At 41.3% G+C, this 21,240-nt stretch overlaps 1 protein-coding gene across 6 annotated transcripts in view; it reads left to right on the forward strand.

Moving 5' to 3' along the window:
* The window catches only part of LOC118514158 (dual specificity tyrosine-phosphorylation-regulated kinase 2), a 59,866-nt gene that overhangs the window by 5,035 nt on the left and 33,591 nt on the right, over window positions 1-21,240 (forward strand). The window contains exon 1 of one of the 6 annotated variants that reach the window (XM_036060797.1): window positions 2,283-3,461. The exons of the other annotated variants lie outside the window; for them this stretch is intronic. The gene's annotated coding sequence lies outside the window, so the exon portion shown is untranslated. Of the gene's footprint in view, window positions 1-2,282; window positions 3,462-21,240 lie in introns of those variants that run through there. 6 annotated transcript variants of the gene reach the window in all.

Genomic DNA, 21,240 nt, shown 5'->3' on the forward strand with positions numbered 1-21,240 from the left:
TCTGAGAAGAACCTGACCTGATGAGGATCTGAGAAAAATCTGTGGAAACATGACTTTACCTCCTAGATAAATCGTTGGAAAATGTATGCAAATAAATATAAAACATTTTACTCAATCCAAATTGACAATACGGCGTCAAGCCGTAATACTTAAAATATAAATAAAAATAACTCAATCCAAACTCAAACGAAGGAAATAATTGCACCTGGTTTTGATTTTTTTTTTTTCGAAAGTGAATGTCGTTGGCCTGTGTCCCGTGATTCGAAACCGAAAATGACTGAACCAAACGCAAATGCTATCTGCACGTGCAATGCCAGATCAAGCTTCACCAGGAAACGCCAAAGCTTCGCTAATCCTGTTTAGCCGGCAACGGTGCCGTCCGGTTCCGTTCCCTCTCGCTGCTTGTTTTGCGGAACACCGGAAGATCTGGCTCGTAATTACGCAAAACCGACGTCACTGGGGCACGTTATGGTGCAGCTGAGCGAGTACTTGAAGTCTGCTTCGAGGCTATCATATATGTATTGCTTGCTGATTCGTGTAATGTATGCATGTCCTGCGAAGCATTACGAATTCGTCAAGATTTGCTGCTACACCAGTAGGCTCCAAGGGAGACTGGGTGGAACGTGTGGAAAATTCGACTGATCCGGAAATAGTTTTCTCGTCCATTGTTTCACCAAGCTTTACAACGATGTCCTGTTGGCGGCAGTGGTAGAGATTTACTGCAAAACACGAATGACACGTGCACAAGCACAAGGGTGTTACTTCCGAGTTGCCGAGCTACCGAGCAGCGGAACGACAAATTCTACGCACATGCTTGTACAGCGTGTCATTTGCGCAGGTTGTTTGGCATTGCTGGCGCGTGAACGTGAGGGACGGGATTATTCGTCTAAAATGGTCATGCGACACAGCGGAAGCATTTTTCTCCCAACTATTTAGATGCGCAGGGCTACCGGGTGATGGGGTCGGGACGGGTTTGGGGCAAAAATGGCAAAGAAAGTAAAGGAAAGTCGCACACTGCATGAACCTTTACTCACATTACAAAAAAGTTTACTTTTTGAGACTCTATCTGGCCCGCAATCGAGAATGTCAGCAATAAAAAAAAGAAAAACGAAACACAATTCGGCAAATTTTATTATACAATTATTATAATAAAAAAGGCTGAAAAAGATAACCTTTTGCGTAACTCAGTTTCAAATGAGTGTCCGTGAATGGGGGGATCTTATTTCAGACTTGAGTCTTTTTTTCATAATTTGAATAAGGTATTGTTGTTAACAGCATATCATATGTTGTAAATACGTGTGGTTCGTTAAAGCTGTTACATTAATTTTGATATTATTTAAATTTGAAAGAGTTTCACAGGCCATCAATCAAGTTTCCTGTTGTCTTAAACAATACCCAGCGTTAGATGCAACAACATTAATAATAATCTTTGATCTACCTGCCCAACAAAGCGGAGAAATTACTAGAAGAATACTTAGAATTTATAATTTTACTTTCATTTGATTTCTCTTAAAAATCATCATCTTTTTCAGACTATCACAGATTTTCTCTGATTGAACTATGATTTCTGGGAAACAAATATTATATAATAATACACATGTACGATACAAAAATGTTGTAAAAGGTTGAACATGATTAAAACAATTTTATTTAAAATTCGATCTATACCTATTTGTACATTTTGAACGTAATTTATGTAGTGCAGCATTCGCAAACGTTCGAAACACGTTTTATGTTGCGTATGCTCCAGCTTCAAACCTCTTTGTGATGCTCTTTCCATCAGCATATTACTCATTTCGCTTAAATTCTCTTCTTCGCAATAAGATTCTCTTTGTTTAGTGTTTCCCGCTCTGTGTCCGCCGTTGCTTCACTTGATTGTCTCTACGAAGAGACGCATTCGTATGGCCAAGAAGGTGAGGGATGGGGGTGTGTGGGGTATGATAGGGTGTTCAATGTTGTTCCTGCTTGAGGGAAGTATAGAGACAACAACAAAAAGTGCAACCAAATACGTACTCTCGCAAACACGCATCACAACATCACAATTCGCGGGAGTATTTCTCGCGAAGTTTTTTTTCCCTTTTTCACTGCACGCTGTTTTCTCAATCTCGTATAGTGCACTCTCTTTCCCTCCCAGCATAACATTGTGACGCGCACGCATCAAAACTCTCTTTCTCTCCCGGTCTCTTCATTATCTCTCTCGCTCTCCCTCTCTCTCTCTCTCTCTCTCAATTGGAAATAGATATCGCGCGTGTTGGGGCTAGGCGTGCTTCACCTGTTTCGTTACAGACAGTTCAAAAGTGAAACAAGTGCGGTACGGTTCGGATTTTCCCTGGTCGTCGTCTGCTTCGTGGTCGCCGCTGTGCATTTACAGATACGCCCTCGGCGCCCAAGCTAGTGACTAGCTAGGAGTATCTGGAGTTCCGGTGCAAAACCACCGTGGCCTGGTGTGCATTCGGTAACAGGGCAGGGGAGCTATAGTAGTGAGTCATCTCGAAACATCTTGAAGCGCGTTTACCGCCTCAGAAATCAGGAAGGAAGTAGTTTGCAAATCTTACCGAAAGTCAGTCTAGCAGCACCCTTAACGGGGGTGTGCGTCCGAGAACCATCATAAGGTTTAAGAAGCAAAGCCAAGTAAATTCGAGAAGAAGCGCAATCCTCTGTTCGCGGCAAATCTCCAGACACTGAAGAAAGGGTGTGCATAGAGGAGATAGATCTGCGAAGCTGCACGACTCGTCTGAGCATACATTGCAGAGCGAAATTAGAACCGTCCGCGCGGGTCCAAATCAGTGTGCAGTGTACGTGTACTAATAGTGTGAGCATAATCATACCTATAGGCCATAGAGGCATAGCATATGCTTCTTCTGCAGAAGAATTAGAAGAAGAAGAAGAAGCGTAAAGAAGTAAAGTGTGCATTTCATTGGTGCATACATGTGTATTGTGGCCACGCAACAACGGTAGTTGTGAGGTTTCGTCAAGCCCGTTCTGCGAAAGGCAATCACTGCGAGCGAAGGAAAACGTCAGGAAAAACGGGAATCGTCGTGTGCAATATTTCTCGCGGTCGACCCCACATCTTCCACCATAGTGCAGATAGGTGCAGAGTGGTGTACGCAAACGTGTGTGTTTGTGTGTGTGTGTGTGACGAGCAAGAGGAGCAGCAGTGTGTGCAGCATACAAATCAAAGAACGCATTGCTGAGCTCACGTCCCATCGCTTCTCAACGCAAACAACCCTTGGAGTTCGACTAGATGAAATAGAAGACGACGGAAAAGAAGCAATAGAGAGTGAGAGAGTATAACAGTGTGTGTGTGAGAGAGTGACAACGAAACTTGAGATCAAGAAAGGAAACAGCAAAAACAGGAGGTTCATCATCACCAACCATCTAGACGGGAATCCACGAGAGGAGTTGTTCGAAGCAGACATTCAAACGCTCCTGCGAACTAAATTGAAGAACGTGTAACCAAGGTAAGAAAAAATGCAGCGTGGAACACGGAGTCACTGGCGAAAGCGCCTCAGAGTCTCCCTGTGCTTCCCAAATCATCCTTAGAAATTGCATGTTTTACTTCACAAAATGATGCTGCAGGTCTTACGAGTAGAGGCCTTGAAATAAAGTCATGCAGTCGTGTTGTGTGCCATAAAACCACTTGAAATGTGAATGTGTGGTGTACGAGCGTGGAGAGGGTGCGCCAACTTCCCGGGTCCTTGACGTAATTTGAAAAGGATTTTTTTTTCTTGCAAACAATACAGAAAAACATTGAAACCAACAACAAAAACACACATACACACAGGCTGTTGGGATGGAAAGCAAAAGTGAACGTTCTGTGATGTGTTTCTGCTGCAGCAAATGCCTCATGCAATCTCCTAAACACAAGCTGCGGCACAAATACACCCACACGAACGCATATGTGAACATCACAAAATCCTGTTGGCGATTCTGGATATACCAATACGAATAAGCATGATGAAAGACGAAACATAGAAAAGCATGGAATCACCATCATCCCCTCTCTATATTACATATTATATTACATTAAACGTTTCAGCACCAACACTTATCCAGCGTTTCGTTTGCGCTAGTATTGGTGTGAAGATGCTGCGTTTCTACATGGTCTCCATTGCTTGCTGGTGGTGTGCTGGGATAAAAACAAAAGCATAACGAAACCAGAGCGGAAGTTTGCTCGAATGGCTGTAAGCATTTCCCTCACTGGGAGGCTTTTCCATCGGCTTTTCCATTCCGTAGCATATCCTTTTTGGGTGTTTTTGTGTGTTGGTAAAGAAACAGTTTCCGGGCGAGTGAGTGAGCGAACATATTCAGGGTGTAAACGTGTTTGTGTGTGTCGCTGTTATTATGCAGGATGAAGCGAGCAACCACCTCACAGCATCCTTTGTTGAGCTGAGCGTGTGCTGTTGCGGGGACTGGAGACTTTAGGGGACAGACAGACACAAGAACAGGCGATGAAAAAACGAGATGAAAACGTTGTCGACCATCTTGTTTTTGACGGATTTGGGAACCTAATTTTTTTTTGTAGGCAGAGATATTTGGAATGTCATTTATGAAGTATTGTTTTACTTTCACTTTTTTAATTCAATTCCAAGGTTGCATGAAACTCTAGCAGGGAGTTAATAAAGACCCCTTTAACGAATACCGAGTAGTAGTAGTTTAATAATCAATATATGGACAAATAATAAACACTCTAAGAATACGTTGGGTTAACTTTAACCATACGAGTGCATTCAAGTCACTTCATCAATAACCCGAACCTCCAGCTCCACAGTATAACATTCCATTTCGTAATTGATTGATTTCGTTGAGTGTGTCTCAAAAACCGACATCGATTCGTCGTCGGTCGTGGATGATTTTATATGAAGGGGCCATGCCCTTCACTGACTCTAGCTTGCTTACTGGGGCGTGATTGATAACAGCTTTCATTTATTTCTGACTTAGCTTGTGGGGAGTTTCTTCTTTTTCAAGCTAACGAGGTACGAGACATCGACCGATCAACAGTGAAGCACTCACCCCGGTCACTAAAGAGAGTCGAATAAATGTTCTACTCTAATCGCTGGGTACAATTCATCAAAGCGTCATTCTGCTGTTTTGGAAAGTTTCACTCCGAAGTCCCCCCCCCCCACTACCCACCACCTCTCCCCCCCTCCCCCCAGTCATCCAGGGTCTATAAGGGTTTGCAGTATAAACAGTCGTAAATTAGGCAGGTAGCCGTGCAGAAGTTGAGTTTCGGTACGCATGCGGTTTTGTGCTATCATGATGATGAGAGCAGTATTACATGCGGAAACCAGTCGGTTCTCCATTTTTTGGAGGAAGACATCATTTAGACAACGCACACTGATGACACACAAAGCACACTAATTGCCCAAATAACGCTCCGGGTATGGGTATCAAGCGTCGTGCTTGGAAAATGCTACTGCAAATTATAAGCAAAATCAACTACAGGAAAAGGAAGTCAAAGAAAAACCCACATGCAATGTTAAGGTGGAGGAGAAAGAGGCGTTCCGACTCCCACCCAACCACAAAAAAGAGGAAAAGAAGTAAAAAAGGGTTCCAAATGCCTCTGTTTGTGACGATTGTAATGAATGTAATAATTTTTTTTTTCTATTTTTCCCGTGGGACAGACACGAACGGGGGTAGAGAAAGCGTAGAAAATTCTAACCGGAAGCTAGCCTGACTTCCTCGTTATGGTTGCAGTGACAAAAAGCGTGTGTATGCCTGAGCTTAGCGTGTGTTTTGACACAACCTTTTATGGTCGTGAGGCGGCAGTAACGCTGGTAGAGCGGGCACACAATGTTTGGCCAGTCAACCAAACAACAGGGCGGCCCCTGCAAAATGGCTACGACCGTAGACCAACGAAAACCCGGGGCAAAAAGTAAACGATAAACCGCGTAGTGTGGAGCTAAACAAAAACATTCTTTGACCCGGAAAAGTGTACTGGGAAACAGAGGTAAGGCATCGAACCCTCGTTACACATCTGTCGCGCGATTGTTTGGTGATCAATTAGTTGTCTAACTATCTTGTTATACAATTTACTCGATGGCTTTTTTTGCCTTCCAAACGTGGCTCTGCTTGACTAGGGCTTGCCCAAAACACTACTCGGCGGAACCTTAAGCGAGTCCGGAAAATCGGAAAACCTAAAACCGCAACGTAATACCCCGGGACGATGTTGTGCATGCTAGTAAACGAGCCTCCGTTGTGTTGCTCGGTATCGAAGTTTTTGAATTTTTGTTTGAACCTTGTATGAAGACGAACCTAAACGAAGCAGTAGTTCGATTGTGGTTCCCATAAATTACAACCAATTACTAATGCAACTCCGGCGTGTTTGACTGAAAGCGAATGGCAAGGAAACGAAAAACGTCAGAGAAAGAGATAGAGAAAGCGAGAGAGACAACAGCGCAAGACAGGGCAAAAGTTTTTCCTTCGTACGACAAAAAACCGTCGAAGTCGTCATTTAGTCATATTCCCCCCGCTGCCGATAAGGATCTGATGCCGTGGAAAAGTTTGTCAATCGTTGCCATTCCGATTGTGGCTGGTACCCTTGAGTTCGGTTTCGTTATGCGGTTCCGATGATGTTTGTAACGTAAAAAGAAAATTATTGTTTACCTTGATATTGCGACGGACCGGCGTTGAATTGAAGCCTTGATAAATTCTCAACAAACAAAATGAAAAAAACCGTTAAAAATAGTAATTGGAAAATCGAGGCTTGACGTTGAATATGAGCTACAATAAGGAAATAATTGGGTAAACTGTTTTACAATCTGTCGTGATTTGGATGAACATTTAGGTCCAATGATGACTCGGTGGTGCATTGATAATGGTCCCAGCTACTTAGACGAATAAAGTGGCGGCAAATGCTTTGCAGATCCTATCCATCAAGATTTTCAAACTCAGATCTTACTCGGGCTTATCACGTCTCCTCTATCCAATATGGAAGGCTTAAAAAAGACTTATGGACTGGGTCGTGCGGTGCCATTCTCCTGACATTAATAGTCTCCCAAAGTTCGACGACTCCTATTCGCAGCAGATAAGAGAAGAGAAATTCGTCAGTTTGGACCGAGTCCACCTAGACCTCTCGAAGTTTTAATTGCTTTAAGAAGTGCAGTTCCTGCCGACTTGATGGTGTGATACACTCCATCATATCTGTCGGATGTGATCCAACGCCTCATTAATCGATTGCTTAAAACGACATACGCCCCTTGGAACACGATGAAAGGATGATTTTTGGAGCAGAACATCGCTACCCCGTGTCGTATTACACAATCGCGACATTGTTGCACTATTGATTTCTTATCAAATGGAGCAAGGTCTAGCCTCCCAAGACAAACGACACAAGCCTGGGCACGGTCGGCGTCGCGAGTGATGCAATGAAGAGGATGCGATAAGACACTATGCATTCTACGGCCGATAGTTTACCACTATGTTCATTATATTTCCCTCTACTACAGCTTGAGCGCGCAGTCAAAATTGGTAACGATTCGATTTGATCGGATGTGCACAACGTGTGCGCCAGCCGGCGTTCGAGTTGTTGCACAATCAGTTTTCCTCGATGTGTGTGTGTGTGTTCATGGTTGTTGTTAGAAATTGTTCGACTGATGCATAAAGTGGTTGATTCGATAATTACGAAACAAGACAAATAGAAGGAGAAAATCGAACACCCGGGGGCGAAAAGACTAAAAAAAATGCGAAAGGTATGAGAAGGAAACGATAAGTGTGGTTGGCTATGGTTTCATGGGTCCATAGCAAGAAAATTGTAAAAATACGGTTCAAATAATGCAGTTTTTTTTGAGCAAAAAACGAAAACCTGAAACATTTATATAACCATCGACTTGCCACTCCGCGGTTCAAATGCAGTGAACTTATAATTCACCAATATAACGGAAAATTGCTGCCGCCATCGGTTATCTCTTTGGCTGGGTTTAAATTTCCACCACTCCCTTCTGCGGAGCAGAGCACAAATGAAAGAGAAATTCTCATCCAAAAGGTAATAGTAATCACCGGTAATAGTGAGCAATACAGCCAGCCGTTCTATATGAATAAAAAAAACTGGTAATAGTGCCATGTAAATTAATAGTTTAATGTAGTCAGCGGTGTGGAACTACATGTACCGGATGTATTTGAAATCCCGTACCAATCATCATACCCCTGCCACTTTCAAACCCCTTTTTTCACGTGGTCTTCTTATCGGTAACGTTGTCATGGGACGTTGGCGACCAACTCACAAAAAGAGAGCATAACACACATGCAACCAAGGTTTTTTTTAGAATTCTCGAAAGGACTGTTCCTAAGGGCACGAACAGTATGGGATGATAAACCCTTTTTTAGTGCCTTTAATTTAAATGTTTCCAATCGCCCGAAATGCTACAAGCGCGTGTTTGAAGGTGTGTGTGTTTGTATCAAGGGAAATGACCCGCCCTTTCCACATATTTTCTCCACCCTTTATTCAACCCTGCAGAGTGGACGCAGTAGGTAAAGCATAACCAGCGTCACAGGGTCTGCACCACTCGGGGTAGCTACACAATTACGTACATTCACCACCACCGGCCGTGTGCGCACACAAAGGGCCATTTGTCGCGTTGTAGTGACCGTGGCAAGAGAACCGGCACTCGGGGGAGGTTTGTAACATAGCAAACATTCAAGAAGACACATTAAACGCGTGCCAGCGTTCGAATACGCAACCCGTTATGCTACGTTTGTACATAGATCTGGTCGGCATAGAGAGAGAAGAGTTCTCGTTGTGAAGGCAAAAAAGAGCTTTATTTCACTCGGATGTCGGTGTGTGAGTCATAGGTGTACAGGTATGTAGACAATTGTAATCATTCGCATGAAAATTTTATGATATTTTGATTCAGCTGTATTTAGCAAATGGCTCTTCATGATTTGGTGTCTTTATTTGTTTTATATGCTGCTTAGCCTAATGAATGATGAAGTAATTGTTTGAGGATACATTTGGAGCCCAAACATCTGGTCTGGTCTGGCCTGGTCTCATTATGACTCTAAGCAAGTGATCGATGAAGAACAAAAAGACTGTTTGTCCCTTTCAAGCAACTCCCATACGTCCAAAAATATTTTTATGCTCTTTAAGTTAATGGCGTAAAACATTTTCCTTTTCGGCTGTAAAACCAGGACTAACTCACTTTCTTCGATAAATATTTAATGTCGGCTGATAACTAACACTCGGAGTCACCATCACATAGAGAAAAAAAAATGGAAAATGGGTCCCCGTCGATGCGCCTCTTCATTGCTTATTTGTGCACATTTTTAATGTGCAGCTTACCGTCACCGGCGGTTGTTAAGCAACACAGCTTTTGGGGGATTTCACGATATTAACTTTAATTTCATTTCACTCGAGAAGGAAAACGAATCGAATGTTATGACTTTTTTCATTCATATTCACATCGTATCTTGCGAGGTAAACATTTCACATGCACGGGTGGTAATTTACCTCATCCATAATTTTTGAGTTTTCATTTTCAATCTTGCAAACAGCTGATCCACAGTCACAGTCACCGACTGGTTGCTGCTGGTTTATGTAGGAAGTGAACAATTTTTTAGCCGATATTGACTCTGTAACCGTGTTGATGAAAGTGAGCAAGCGAGTGAACTCACCCGCGGTGATAAATTAGCGCTGTCTGGCCGTTTGCTCTGGAAACACGAGATGCAAACTGCACTTCTTGGGGTGTGTGACCGTTTACAAGCGCGATCGGTTGTTTCCGGAAGCGAAAAAGTTTCGTTGTCACGCTTGGCTGATAGGTTCACGCAGATGCCCTACGGGATAAGGCCCGAGGACACTTACTTTTGCCCCGCTGTATGCAATTGTAGGTACCTTTCTTACGATTGCCATGTGAATAACGCTTGTACAAGTTGAAGGCGAGAAGCAATAAATTATGCACGACTTAGCAACTCTAAATTGAAATCTAGAAGGAAACAAGATGAGTGTGTTCAGCCTGAAGTTGCTGAAAAGAGTGTGTGTTTTCAATTTCGTAAGGGTAATTGTTCACTCTTATTATAACTTCGAAGGGTGTCCTGAATAATATGGGGTCCTTTCTGTTGCCCGTGAACGCGGGAAGGCATTAATATCGGCTCGTTTCAACAGATTTCAAGATGTGGTTAATTAGAGGTAATGAAGACTTCCTGATGTAACAGAAAATATACTACGAAGGTTCGAGACCAAAACATTGCGACTTTAAGTATGGCAATTTAATACAAATCCTAACTTTGTGAATAAAGGGACAACGACGGCTCCAAAATTGCAACCTGTTGATTCAGCGCAGCATGTTTTGAGGCATGGTTGACGCAACCGTTTTCTATTCGCAAATGAATAACAACCCCTCGCTCATCTAACTCTCCTGCTTGTAATGAGCCCACTTCAGTGATGAGGCCATTCGTGGGGCAAGGTTGGAAAAATCGAATTTAAATTTTCCCACCCCACTTATCAGAGAGCTTCCAGCAGCACAATGACCAAATAGAAGGAGTCGAAGAAATCGGCGTGAAAACATTCACATTGTATTGTGTGCAGTTTTTCGAACAACGAATGCACTCAATTATGGCCAAGTGCAGACCATCATTTTCGCTTCCTTTGGCAACCATGGCTTTGCGTCCATGGATGCATCAGCACCAGAGAGCCACGACCACCAGATAAAAGCTAAATGAGGCGTTTGTTCCAAATCTAACAAGCGTGAACAACAGCTACCACTATCATCGTCGTTGTCGACACGCTAAGCAGCTCACGAATTCTCACGATTCATATGGTCGGTGTCCATCTGAGGTTGTTTTCTTTGGCCAAAAAACAACAGTCCAGCACAACATGTAAGGGTGGGGTACAAGCACACGTTTGAATTACCAACACTTGAGTGAACAATTTCCTCAACCGTTGCTGCATATACTGTAAGATGCGTAAAGGTTTTCCTTTTCCTTCGCAAAGCGCGCGCGACCCAATTTCTACGCCTCACTAACCACACACACGCGAAAGAAGACACCTCGACGATGGATGGACTTGAAGTTGAAGGTGGTTTCTTTTTGCGAAAATAAAAAAAACTCCAGATTCAAAAACGCTTACTACGTCTTAAGCACATGTGTGTGTATGTGTGTCTTAGGGTTGCGAAAGCATCACCAACTCCAACTCCAACCACGGTGAGTGAGAGACCTGACAATAATAATATTTGCAACACTTTGCCTCCATTGCTCGATTTCACTTGCTTTGCACTTGGCATTAATGGTCTCTCTCCTTTGGGCGCCTTGGAGTTACAGCACGGCGACATCATACTGGTAAGGCTAGGGTATTGCTGACAAAGACTTTTCGCCAACTGCTAGAGCGGTATCCCTATTGGTGGGGTATCCCGCAGGGAGTTGCCCGTCGGAGTCACAGTTTGTCTACTTTCTGTTTTGATTGTGGCCAGGCCAGTTATCTGGCAAATGATGAAATTGTGCCTAACAATTGTACCGATGAGTTGATGAGTGCCCAATAAAATTAGATCTTCAGATTGGGGTTGAGGCTTGTTGCTAAAAATTTAAAGAGGTGTGGTAAGCGATTTAATTGCAATTTAGAGAGGGTGTAAAATGATGCAGGACCGTGCGAGAGAGTCGGATAATGAGACTATAGTCTTTAGCAAAACACCGTTCTAGTTGCTTTCTAATATCCTTCACAACTGTATCAATTTAATTTAGTTGTGTTTGATATACCCTATTTCCGAAAGATCATTGGGTGTAGTTCCGGCCTTTTATTAGTTTTTCCTTGTGTGTGTTTCAAAATAACATAACTATTGTTTATATAATAAACAATATATATAATTACAAGTCGTGTTTCTAGTTCCCTGTCTTTATTCGTTCGTGGTCGGACTAAGAATGATGGCCCGTCGAGGAGCCTGTCTGTGTGTAGCCGACTGACGATGCACAGATGTCATTTGGCTAAGGTTTTCTAAATAAGGTGTGATGAAATATTATAATGAAATATAATATTCATCACCTATCTATTATTTCTCCGGGGGGTAGAGATCGGGCGTCCTCGTCCGAATATTAACGACAGTATTCAAAAAAAAGTTCAAATGGTTTCCTAGCCTAATTCCTTATCCTAATACAATTGACATACAATGAATTTGCGTTCCTTAATTTAAGTACCGTATACAAAAAAAAAAAAAAAAAAAAATGGTTTCATTCGAATTCTTTTTACGCTATTCCTTACTGGTTAAATTTTTAACCTCTTAATCTTTTTCTTATGTCTCTTAACGCCTCTAGCATTTTCAAATGTTTTGTCCTGTACGTTTTTCACTAGTATTTTTGTTGCTCTAGGTTGCATCTTAGTTCTTATGTTAGGTATAACGAATACTGCTTGCTCTTCTGCTAATGTTGGAGGGACACATTTCGTATCGTTTTTATTAGTTTGCTGTTTGGCGGCTTTGCTCATATTCTTATACGCCTCATCATACAGCACTTGAGCGTTTCTAGATATTTCTAAAAGATTTCTATTGTTAGTGTTGTTAAACAACAATTCGTTGGGCGTAAATTTAGTTGCTGAGTGTACACTATTATTGTAAAGAGTTACAGCAATTTTTGTTAAGGTTCGTGTGTCCGCTCTTTCATATTTGTACTTATTTGTATTTATAATCTCTGTTATTGTGCAGTGTGTTTTTTCAATTTGGCCGTTAGACTCTGAGCAAGATGCATACTTCAACAAAACTCCTAACGATGAAAGATAACTTTTTAGTTGGACAGACATGAATGTGGTCTCATGATCTGTTATAATTTCTTTAGGTAATCCTATGGTAGAAAAGTAAGAAGCTAATTTTTTTTGAACTTGCACAATATTTTTGTTTTTAAGATACAGCATTTGCAAATGTTTAGAAAATGAATCAATGATAGATAAGAAACTACAACTATTGATTATATAAATGTCCATATGAACGCGATCTAATGGTTTCCGGGTGATCGGTCTAGGGGAAATCTTAATATTATAACGTTTTCGTTCATACTTATTACAACTACAAATTTCACAACTGTTCACATAACGTGTAATCATTTTAAGCATACAAGGAAAAAAATACGATCTCCTTAGCTGTTGCTCTACTTCGCATATGCCTCTATGGGCCCTATCATGTTCAGATGTTACAAGAAAGTTTTGTTTCTCAGAGCTTGTCACGTCTTCTACCATATGTGTTGTAACTACGAAATGTCCTTTACTAAAGGAATGGTTACTAAGTGTTTCTTGGATCACTTGCATAAGATTTTCTGGGGCAAAAATCGCAGTTTGCTTTCCGTTATGGTACATTCCTAAAAGCTGACTAACATTACATGAATCGAAATTATTCTTAGTGATTACAGTTCGTTGATAATTCGTGAATGGTGTTTCTTGTACAATAGAATCCGTGTCTCCCAACTTGAATATTAGCTGGTTACGATACAAATTCACAGGTCTTGTTGTGTAGTGGACGTAGTGATCGTTGGATCTATCCGCCGAATGAATCGTGCCACTACTTTGGTTTGTTCCACTTCTTGGTGAATCTGAAATGGAGGAAGCATTAATATCTCGTATTGGTTTGTCGGGATCAATCCTTCTACTCAACGCATCCGCTACTACATTAGTTTTTCCTTCTTTATACTTAACCTCGTAGTCAAAATTTTCCAGCTCTAAACGCCAATTCAGAATTTTTGAATTTTTAAAAGAAGTTTTTATGAATGTGAGGGGTTTATGATCCGTGATTAACGTAAACTTTTTTCCGTAAAGATAAGGCTTGAATTTTTTGACTGCCCAAATTATTGCTAAGGCCTCTTTTTCTGTGGCTGGATAGTTAGACTCGGTGCTATTCAGTGTCCTACTTGCAAATGCTATAGGCCTTTCACGATTATCCTGAATTTGAGACAACACCGCTCCTAAGGCGAAATTGCTAGCGTCTGTGGTAAGAATGAAGGGTTGTTCAAAATCTGGATAAGCGAGGACTTGATCAGAAGCAATAATTTGTTTTAATTCTTCAAATGCCTTTTTATAATCTTCTTCATCATAAGTGACTTTAGTGCCTTTTTTCAGGCATTTTGAAAGTAGTCTACTTAGCTTGGCATAATCTTTCACAAACTTGCGATAGTAACCAGTTAGCCCGAGAAACTGTTTAATTTCCTTTTGATTCGTGGGTATTTTCCAATCTAGAATTTTTTGAATTTTATCGGGGTTAGGTTTTATCCCGTCCTGAGTTATTAAATGACCTAAAAATTCCGTCTCTCTTTTTAGAAATTCACATTTGTTAACTTGAATTTTTAAATTGCAAGCTGCTAATCTTTTCAAGACTTTATCCAAATTTTCCAAATGTGATGTTAAACTATGACCTGTAACAATAATATCGTCCAAGTAGACAAAACAAATTGATCCTATGTATCCTGCTAATACGTGATTCATTGCACGTTGAAAAGTCGCTGGGGCATTTTTAAGCCCAAAAGGCATTCTCGTAAACTCGAAGTGTCCTTGTGCTGTAGAGAAAGCCGTTTTTTCGCGATGTGCGGGATCCATTTCTATCTGGTGAAAACCAGATTTGAGATCTAATGTGGAAAAGTATGTAGATTTTCCCAAACTATCTAAGATTTCCTCTATCTGAGGAATGGGGTATTTATCATTGATAGTTTTTTCATTTAGTTTTCGAAAATCTATTACGACTCTGATCTTTCTTTTTTGAGAGGCATCTGGTTTTTTGGGAACAACCCAAATCGGAGAAGAATATGGGCTGTTGGAGGGAACAATTATCCCATCTTCGAGCATTTCTAAGATTTGCTCCTCTACATCTTTTTTAAAATGATTTGGAAATCGGTACGTTTTGGAATATGTTGGTTCATCGTCTTTAGTTATAATTTTGTGCTTAACTACGGTAGTAGAAGAAAGTTTTTCATTGCTCTTGAGGAGTACCTGTTGATTTTTTAATATTAAATCCAAAAGGTTTTCTTTTTCATAAGGTGTCAAATGGTCAACCCTTATTAACATTTCTATTGTTTTTTTATCAATTGGTTCATCAATGTTTAATGGGATAGGGTTAATGGTTTCAAAATTATTTACATTTAGATGAAAACTTGTCGTAATAGTTGGTGCAATATGAGATTTGCTTATGATTTTTACGGTAGACTTATTGTTTTCTGATTTATATAATCCAGGCTCTATTATAATATTATTACAAAGAACTTGATGGCACGGAACAAACCAATCTCCATTTTCCAGAGTGTCAATTGTTACTATGTGATAAAACAATTTTTTAGATGGAAAATATTTGCGGAATGCAATCGAGTTACCAGCGATGGTTACTGTTTCTTCACTATAGCTGATAACAGAATCACATTCGGCTAAATATTGTGAACCGATAATTCCATCAAAAAACTTATGGAAGTCATATTCATAGTACATTTGGTCTGGAAATTCTGGTCCAAGCAAGTTTATTGATCCTTTCCGTGAAACTTTATGACGACCTGAAGTGTTCTTTATAACTGTATCAACAGATTGTAATGACTGAATTATACCCGGTTTCAAAATATTTTTATTTGCACCACTATCCAAAAGTAATTTAAATTGTCGTGAAGTTTTCGGATGTGTTCCTATTATGTATGGAAGAAAGTCTAAATTGGTAGATTTGTTTCCGTAGTCTCCCAAAAATTTACTGTAATGTCTTCCTCCTCATCTTCAAACGATCGAGTTAAGTTCGTATCAAACGTTTCGTTTGTATTTAAATTTTTCCTATTTAGTGTTAGTCTTGTTCTGCTGGTTTCAGTTTCCATTGGAACAGGGGCATTTGTGTTAGAAGAGTGCACATTTCTCGTGCTTCGGTTCATTGAACTCGATGACGATGCTTGATTTGTAGGTTTTGATCTATTGGCGTTATTATCAAAACGCTTTTGGGATCCTTCACTGTTTGAAAAATGCTTCGTCTCTGCAATTTTCCTAACATTCAAATTTTGTGCTGTCACCTCGTTGGATTTCAATTTGCATAAAAATGCATATGCCTCTTCCAAATCCTCAGGGCGTGCTGCTTGAACATGACCAAAATATGGTTCCTGCAACCCTGCAATAAATGCAGCTAGACTTGTTTCGTCTATAAATTGGTTTATAGCAGACCAACTCTCCTGATATTTATCGGTTTGCCTAGCTATCTGTTTAATCTTTTGTACTAATTCTTTTGTGTGTATGTAATAAGTTTTTAAATTTGCACTGTTATTCATCTTGTTATGCCACAGTTGGCTCATGTGCATTGATAGATCATATTTATCACTGAAAGCTTTCGTCAAAATATCTTTGATTTCTTGAAAATCAGCAGGATTTCCTTCTAAGCACAACGCATCTTTTGCTCGACCTTGTATTTTATTGCTAATAGCATCTTCATACATGCGATAAACAGCAGGATGCACGTTATTTTTAAAAATATTCAATACACTCTCAGCTGTCTTCAACCAAGCAAAAAGCTGTTTTTTGTTCCCATCGTACACTGGTACTGCCTTTATCGGATCTGGGATTTTATAAAAGGCATCCAAATTAGCACTAAGGTTAGCGCCATGCGGTTCGCTACTACTACTAGCTTGATTATTGCTAGACTTGTTCTCTAATGAGAGAATTTTTTGAGATTGCTGCTCGTGAGAGACAGCGAGAGTTTGCACAAGCTGCTTAAGCTGCTCAAGTTGCACTTGTATTTGTTCCATATTATCTGCTAAGGATAAATTCTCGATAGGAATAACTACGTTTGTGGGTATGTGCGAGAGGCTACCGGAATCGTTCGATATGGAATCGGAATCCGAAGAAAAAGCCTCAGCCGTTGGATCTCTCCACATAAAAATGTGTCGGTTAAAAACGTCTCTCTAAGAACGCGTTTTTAATACACTCAAATTAAAGAAATCGAATAGCTCTATTCAATAGTTACTATTCGAAGCACGGTAGCAAAAGTTTTTTTTTCTCTGTCACTCGGACAAACAAAAGATATTAAAAACTAAAAGTTTGCTTACCTGTGCGTTAGTGTTGAAGAACACGTGAGGATCCTAACCTCAATCCGACACTGGATGATGAAAGAGGGAAGAGGATGGTCCTTTCGATGAAAAGAAAACGGCGTTGCCACAAATCGTCCGCACTTTTGGAATCGCACGGAGATGAATATGAAGCCCTATCTGGTAGTAGCTACAAATCCGGACAAACTACGTGAGCTTTTTGTCACTCACTAGCACTGTTCTTTTTTCTAATCACCTAATACCGGCTGCGCCAATTACAAGTCGTGTTTCTAGTTCCCTGTCTTTATTCGTTCGTGGTCGGACTAAGAATGATGGCCCGTCGAGGAGCCTGTCTGTGTGTAGCCGACTGACGATGCACAGATGTCATTTGGCTAAGGTTTTCTAAATAAGGTGTGATGAAATATTATAATGAAATATAATATTCATCACCTATCTATTATTATATATAACACAAATATATAATAAACCGTAATAGTGCGCTTGTAACGGTTTCAAATTTGTTTCTTCAGACCTTGTTGCAATAACATTTACCGCGCCCAAGCGGTATTCAACGCACTTAATCTCATTTACAAACCGCCGCCCCGAGGGCTGTTTGGTTTTCCTTCTCGCGAAATAGCTTAATAGCTTCATTTGTCGTTTCTCTCGTTGGTGAAAAGCAGCATGGTCCTAGACGCATCAATAAAACAGAAAACTCCTTCGAAAGCGGATCTATAAAAGAAATAAAAAAAACACCTTTAAACAAACACCTTGCGAACCAATCTACGTATACAACCCTAAAACGAGGGTGACGATCAGTCTGATGATGATGGTGATGATGTGCGTGTTGATGACTTCTATTACGACACAAGCAAGTGAAGAGATCGTATGTCAACATGGGCCTGGCATGATGTAAGTCTAATCTAAATTTACTCCAATTCTTTTTCGCAAAATAAACCGACATGGACGGGTGAGACCACGGCAATGGCTATGTTGACCGAAGACTAAATAAAGTCCACTTTCATCCGAAGGTTCTGTGGACCAGATATGGCAAACTAGAGACGGTTGGGGTGAGTGTGTGAGGTTTAGGGGATGAAGGATAAACAATGAAACTTTCCCGCAGATGATAAAGGAGAAGAGGCTGTGTGGAAAGGGGAGGGACTTTCTACAAAATTCGTAACAGCATTTAGATGTAGAGCGGCCAGCGCGTCAGATCATAGTAATGTAGCTTTTACTTGGTTTTTTGAAGTCGATAACGCCACCGTTCCAGTAATCCTGATTTTCGCCAATTCTGCTCCATGGGTAGGATTTGTTTGGAGATATGCTTAACCGTTCAAGTCGCATGTTAAACATATGCATTGTTGTGTTTCTCGCTATGTTTACGTAGTAAATCGAATAAAATGGGGTCGACCAAAATAAGCCATCGTGAATTCATTCACAAAAACCGTATTGGAAGCACGGTCGATGCTAACGTATGCATAAAAATGGATTATTTATTGATTGGTAGACATTGAAGGACGTATATTGGGCTGTAAAGTACAGTGTTCAGCAAGGAAACTGTATCTTGAGCTGCTCAAAAGTGAACGATTTGCATTGCACCCTCTCTCCTCCTTTCTCTAATATCGTTAAGAATTGGAGTTCCTTCACTTTTGGAACTCGCAATCATTTGAAGATTAAAGCTGAAGATTCAACCGCGAGTTACTGGATATTGACATAGGCTATACCTTAGTACGGGAGGTAATTTAATTAAATCTTATTCCAAGTGGATACGTAAAACCCCCAGCTCCTGTCCAAGTGAACGAAACATTGATCTTACAGCCACAAGTGTGCGGTTTCCGTGCTTGTGAAGTCGTTGGATTATTATTGATTCGCAGAGACAGAGCATTGATGTACGAGGCCAGCGAGGACTTTTCGTAAGCGAAAGAAGTGAAATGAAATTAAAATTTAAATAACGCAATCAGCCTCCTTGGCCTGTCTGTGTTTTTTTCTCACGCTTCCCATATACCATTGAAACATCCATTTCCGAAGCAAAGTAACGGCCATCCGAAGGACACGCCGGGTCATGGGCAAGTGAAAAATTAAGAAACAGGAGAAGAACAAACTGAACAAAAAACTCGACTGAATCACAGGAACTGGTCAAACGAAGTCTTCCCACGTCGTCTGTTGGGAATTTGTAAATCGAGATAGACGCACGGTGCGTGTGTAGTTGTAGGATGGTTCTGAAGGAATTGTCAGACGATCGACAAAGCGCAGGTTAATGATCTCGATGTTGTGTCTCGTTCTTCTTTCTTCATCGCTTTGGTGCGTCATAAACCGGTACCAGGATTGAACATTGATCACAGATCGTCGGTCTATGAAGACGCCCAACAGACACAAGAAGAACATCCAGCACGCCCTTCTATGCTGCTTTCTTGGAGTCTACTGAACTTCAATACTGTACGATCATATGTAGCATTATGCTCCATCCTCCTTCGCGCACCTCGCCACCACCTTCCTTCGCTTTCTGTTAATGGCGATGATGAGGCCACTAGACTAGAGAAACTTCCAATAAAGCAATCAGTTATGAAGAAAGATAGAGAGAGAGAGGGAGGGCGTTGCAAAAAAAAAAATCAAATATCTGAACCTACGATTCTCGGGCTTCCAATTCTTGGGGTGGCGGCTGCTCGCTTAGAACTAATTGAATGTGATTGGCAGCATCAAACGTTTGTGCGAGACTGATTAACCGTTGGAGTCACTCGATGATGACATCCAAGGCAAGGATGCACGCTACCGCACAGTTTATCGTTCCAATTGAAGGACAATAATGGCGTGTATGTAAATGCCCTGTGTCAATTGAGATAGGAAAGTGTTGTGTGTGTGAGGTTGACGGCCCATCGCTAATTAGCACTTTCGATAACGCACAAACAGCCACGCAGTTGACGAGATGATAAAACAGAAAAAAAGGAAGAAGGTGCCGTGTATGCATTGTACCGTTTTGTGTGTGTTTTTCGATGGCGTTGATTGATAAGAGGGATTGGTTTCACCTTCATACGAAAGCAAAACACACACTCCGGCCAGTGTTGTGTCGGTCCCGGTTTAGGCAACTTCACGCGCATGCTCACGCAAGCAGGCATCCGTGGTCGTCTAATAGCCGAAAAGCCTCCCGATCAGGCCTAATCAATGGGCTCGCTTATGAAAAGCGATTGTGGTGCGAAACGGATGAAGACGTCACTTTCACTCGTATGAAGAAACTGCTGATCGAAAATTCGGTAGAGGGTGGGGGGTGGTTTCCGTGGTAAAGCTTTTGCTGCAGATACCCTTTATTGGATATTAGGTATCTGCTGTTACTAATAGAGAAAATATACTTCTAATGAAATGCTCGAGCTAGCTGTGGGTAGCTCCACCACATGGGAATTTTTGTTTAATAAAGCGATCAAGCGAATGGCTACGATGATGTCTTAAGAATCGCCGCGATGAAGTACGTGTACCTGATGCGATTATTCATCACTTGAGCTATTAAAGATGCATTTTTCACATCCTACAGGTGTGTCTGAATGCGTGGTGGAATCGGGACATCTTAGACACTGTCCAACATTCCCAGACGCACCTTTCTTGACTGGCGTCGTCACAACGACCTAAGCAAATACAGGAAACCCGAGAGAAACAATTCCCCAACTCGACGAAGCACCCGGAGCGGAGTGTTTGAGGAACAGGGGGGCATAAGTAGGCAAGGAAAAAACGAGAAATTCATAGAGTGCAGCACCAGTTTTACCAGTTCTGCTTCCAGCGCAACCCTTGTTAGCGTAGTCGGTTGTGTCTGCCGCCCTCCCCGTTTTGCTGCGTTCGTGGGATCGGGTTCCGTTTCTGCTGCAGCAACCCTGTCTGCAAGTTCTATGGGGTTTGCTACCAAATGTAGCCTGTCCTCATGGCCCTGGTTATGGTCGTGGTTGCTGGCTACGTTTGTGTGTGTTCGTTGGGATTTAATTTTACTTTCACGACGTATCCGCGAAGGTAAGGAAGCGATGCGTTGGCCAACTGGCTTTGCCAAATCATTGGACGAGTTGTTGTGTTTACTTTCTTCATCATCTTCCCGGTAGTTTGTACAGTTATATAGCCCGAGGGTCCACATCGTCTATGACTTTTAAAATCTCGAGGAATCAAGGTGCAGTACGGCGTTGGGATCATCTCTCAGCATCATCTGTTAAGTGTATGATGCTAGGAGGAAGTGAAATCTAATCTATCGCCAAAGGGTGGTCATGATTGGAGAATATTGTGTGTGTGAACGACTACACAAGTACGTGTGACAAAACAAAGTACGGACAGGTAAGG

Source organism: Anopheles stephensi, chromosome 3, assembly GCF_013141755.1.
Source record: "Anopheles stephensi strain Indian chromosome 3, UCI_ANSTEP_V1.0, whole genome shotgun sequence".
NCBI classification, from domain to species: Eukaryota; Metazoa; Arthropoda; class Insecta; order Diptera; family Culicidae; genus Anopheles; species Anopheles stephensi.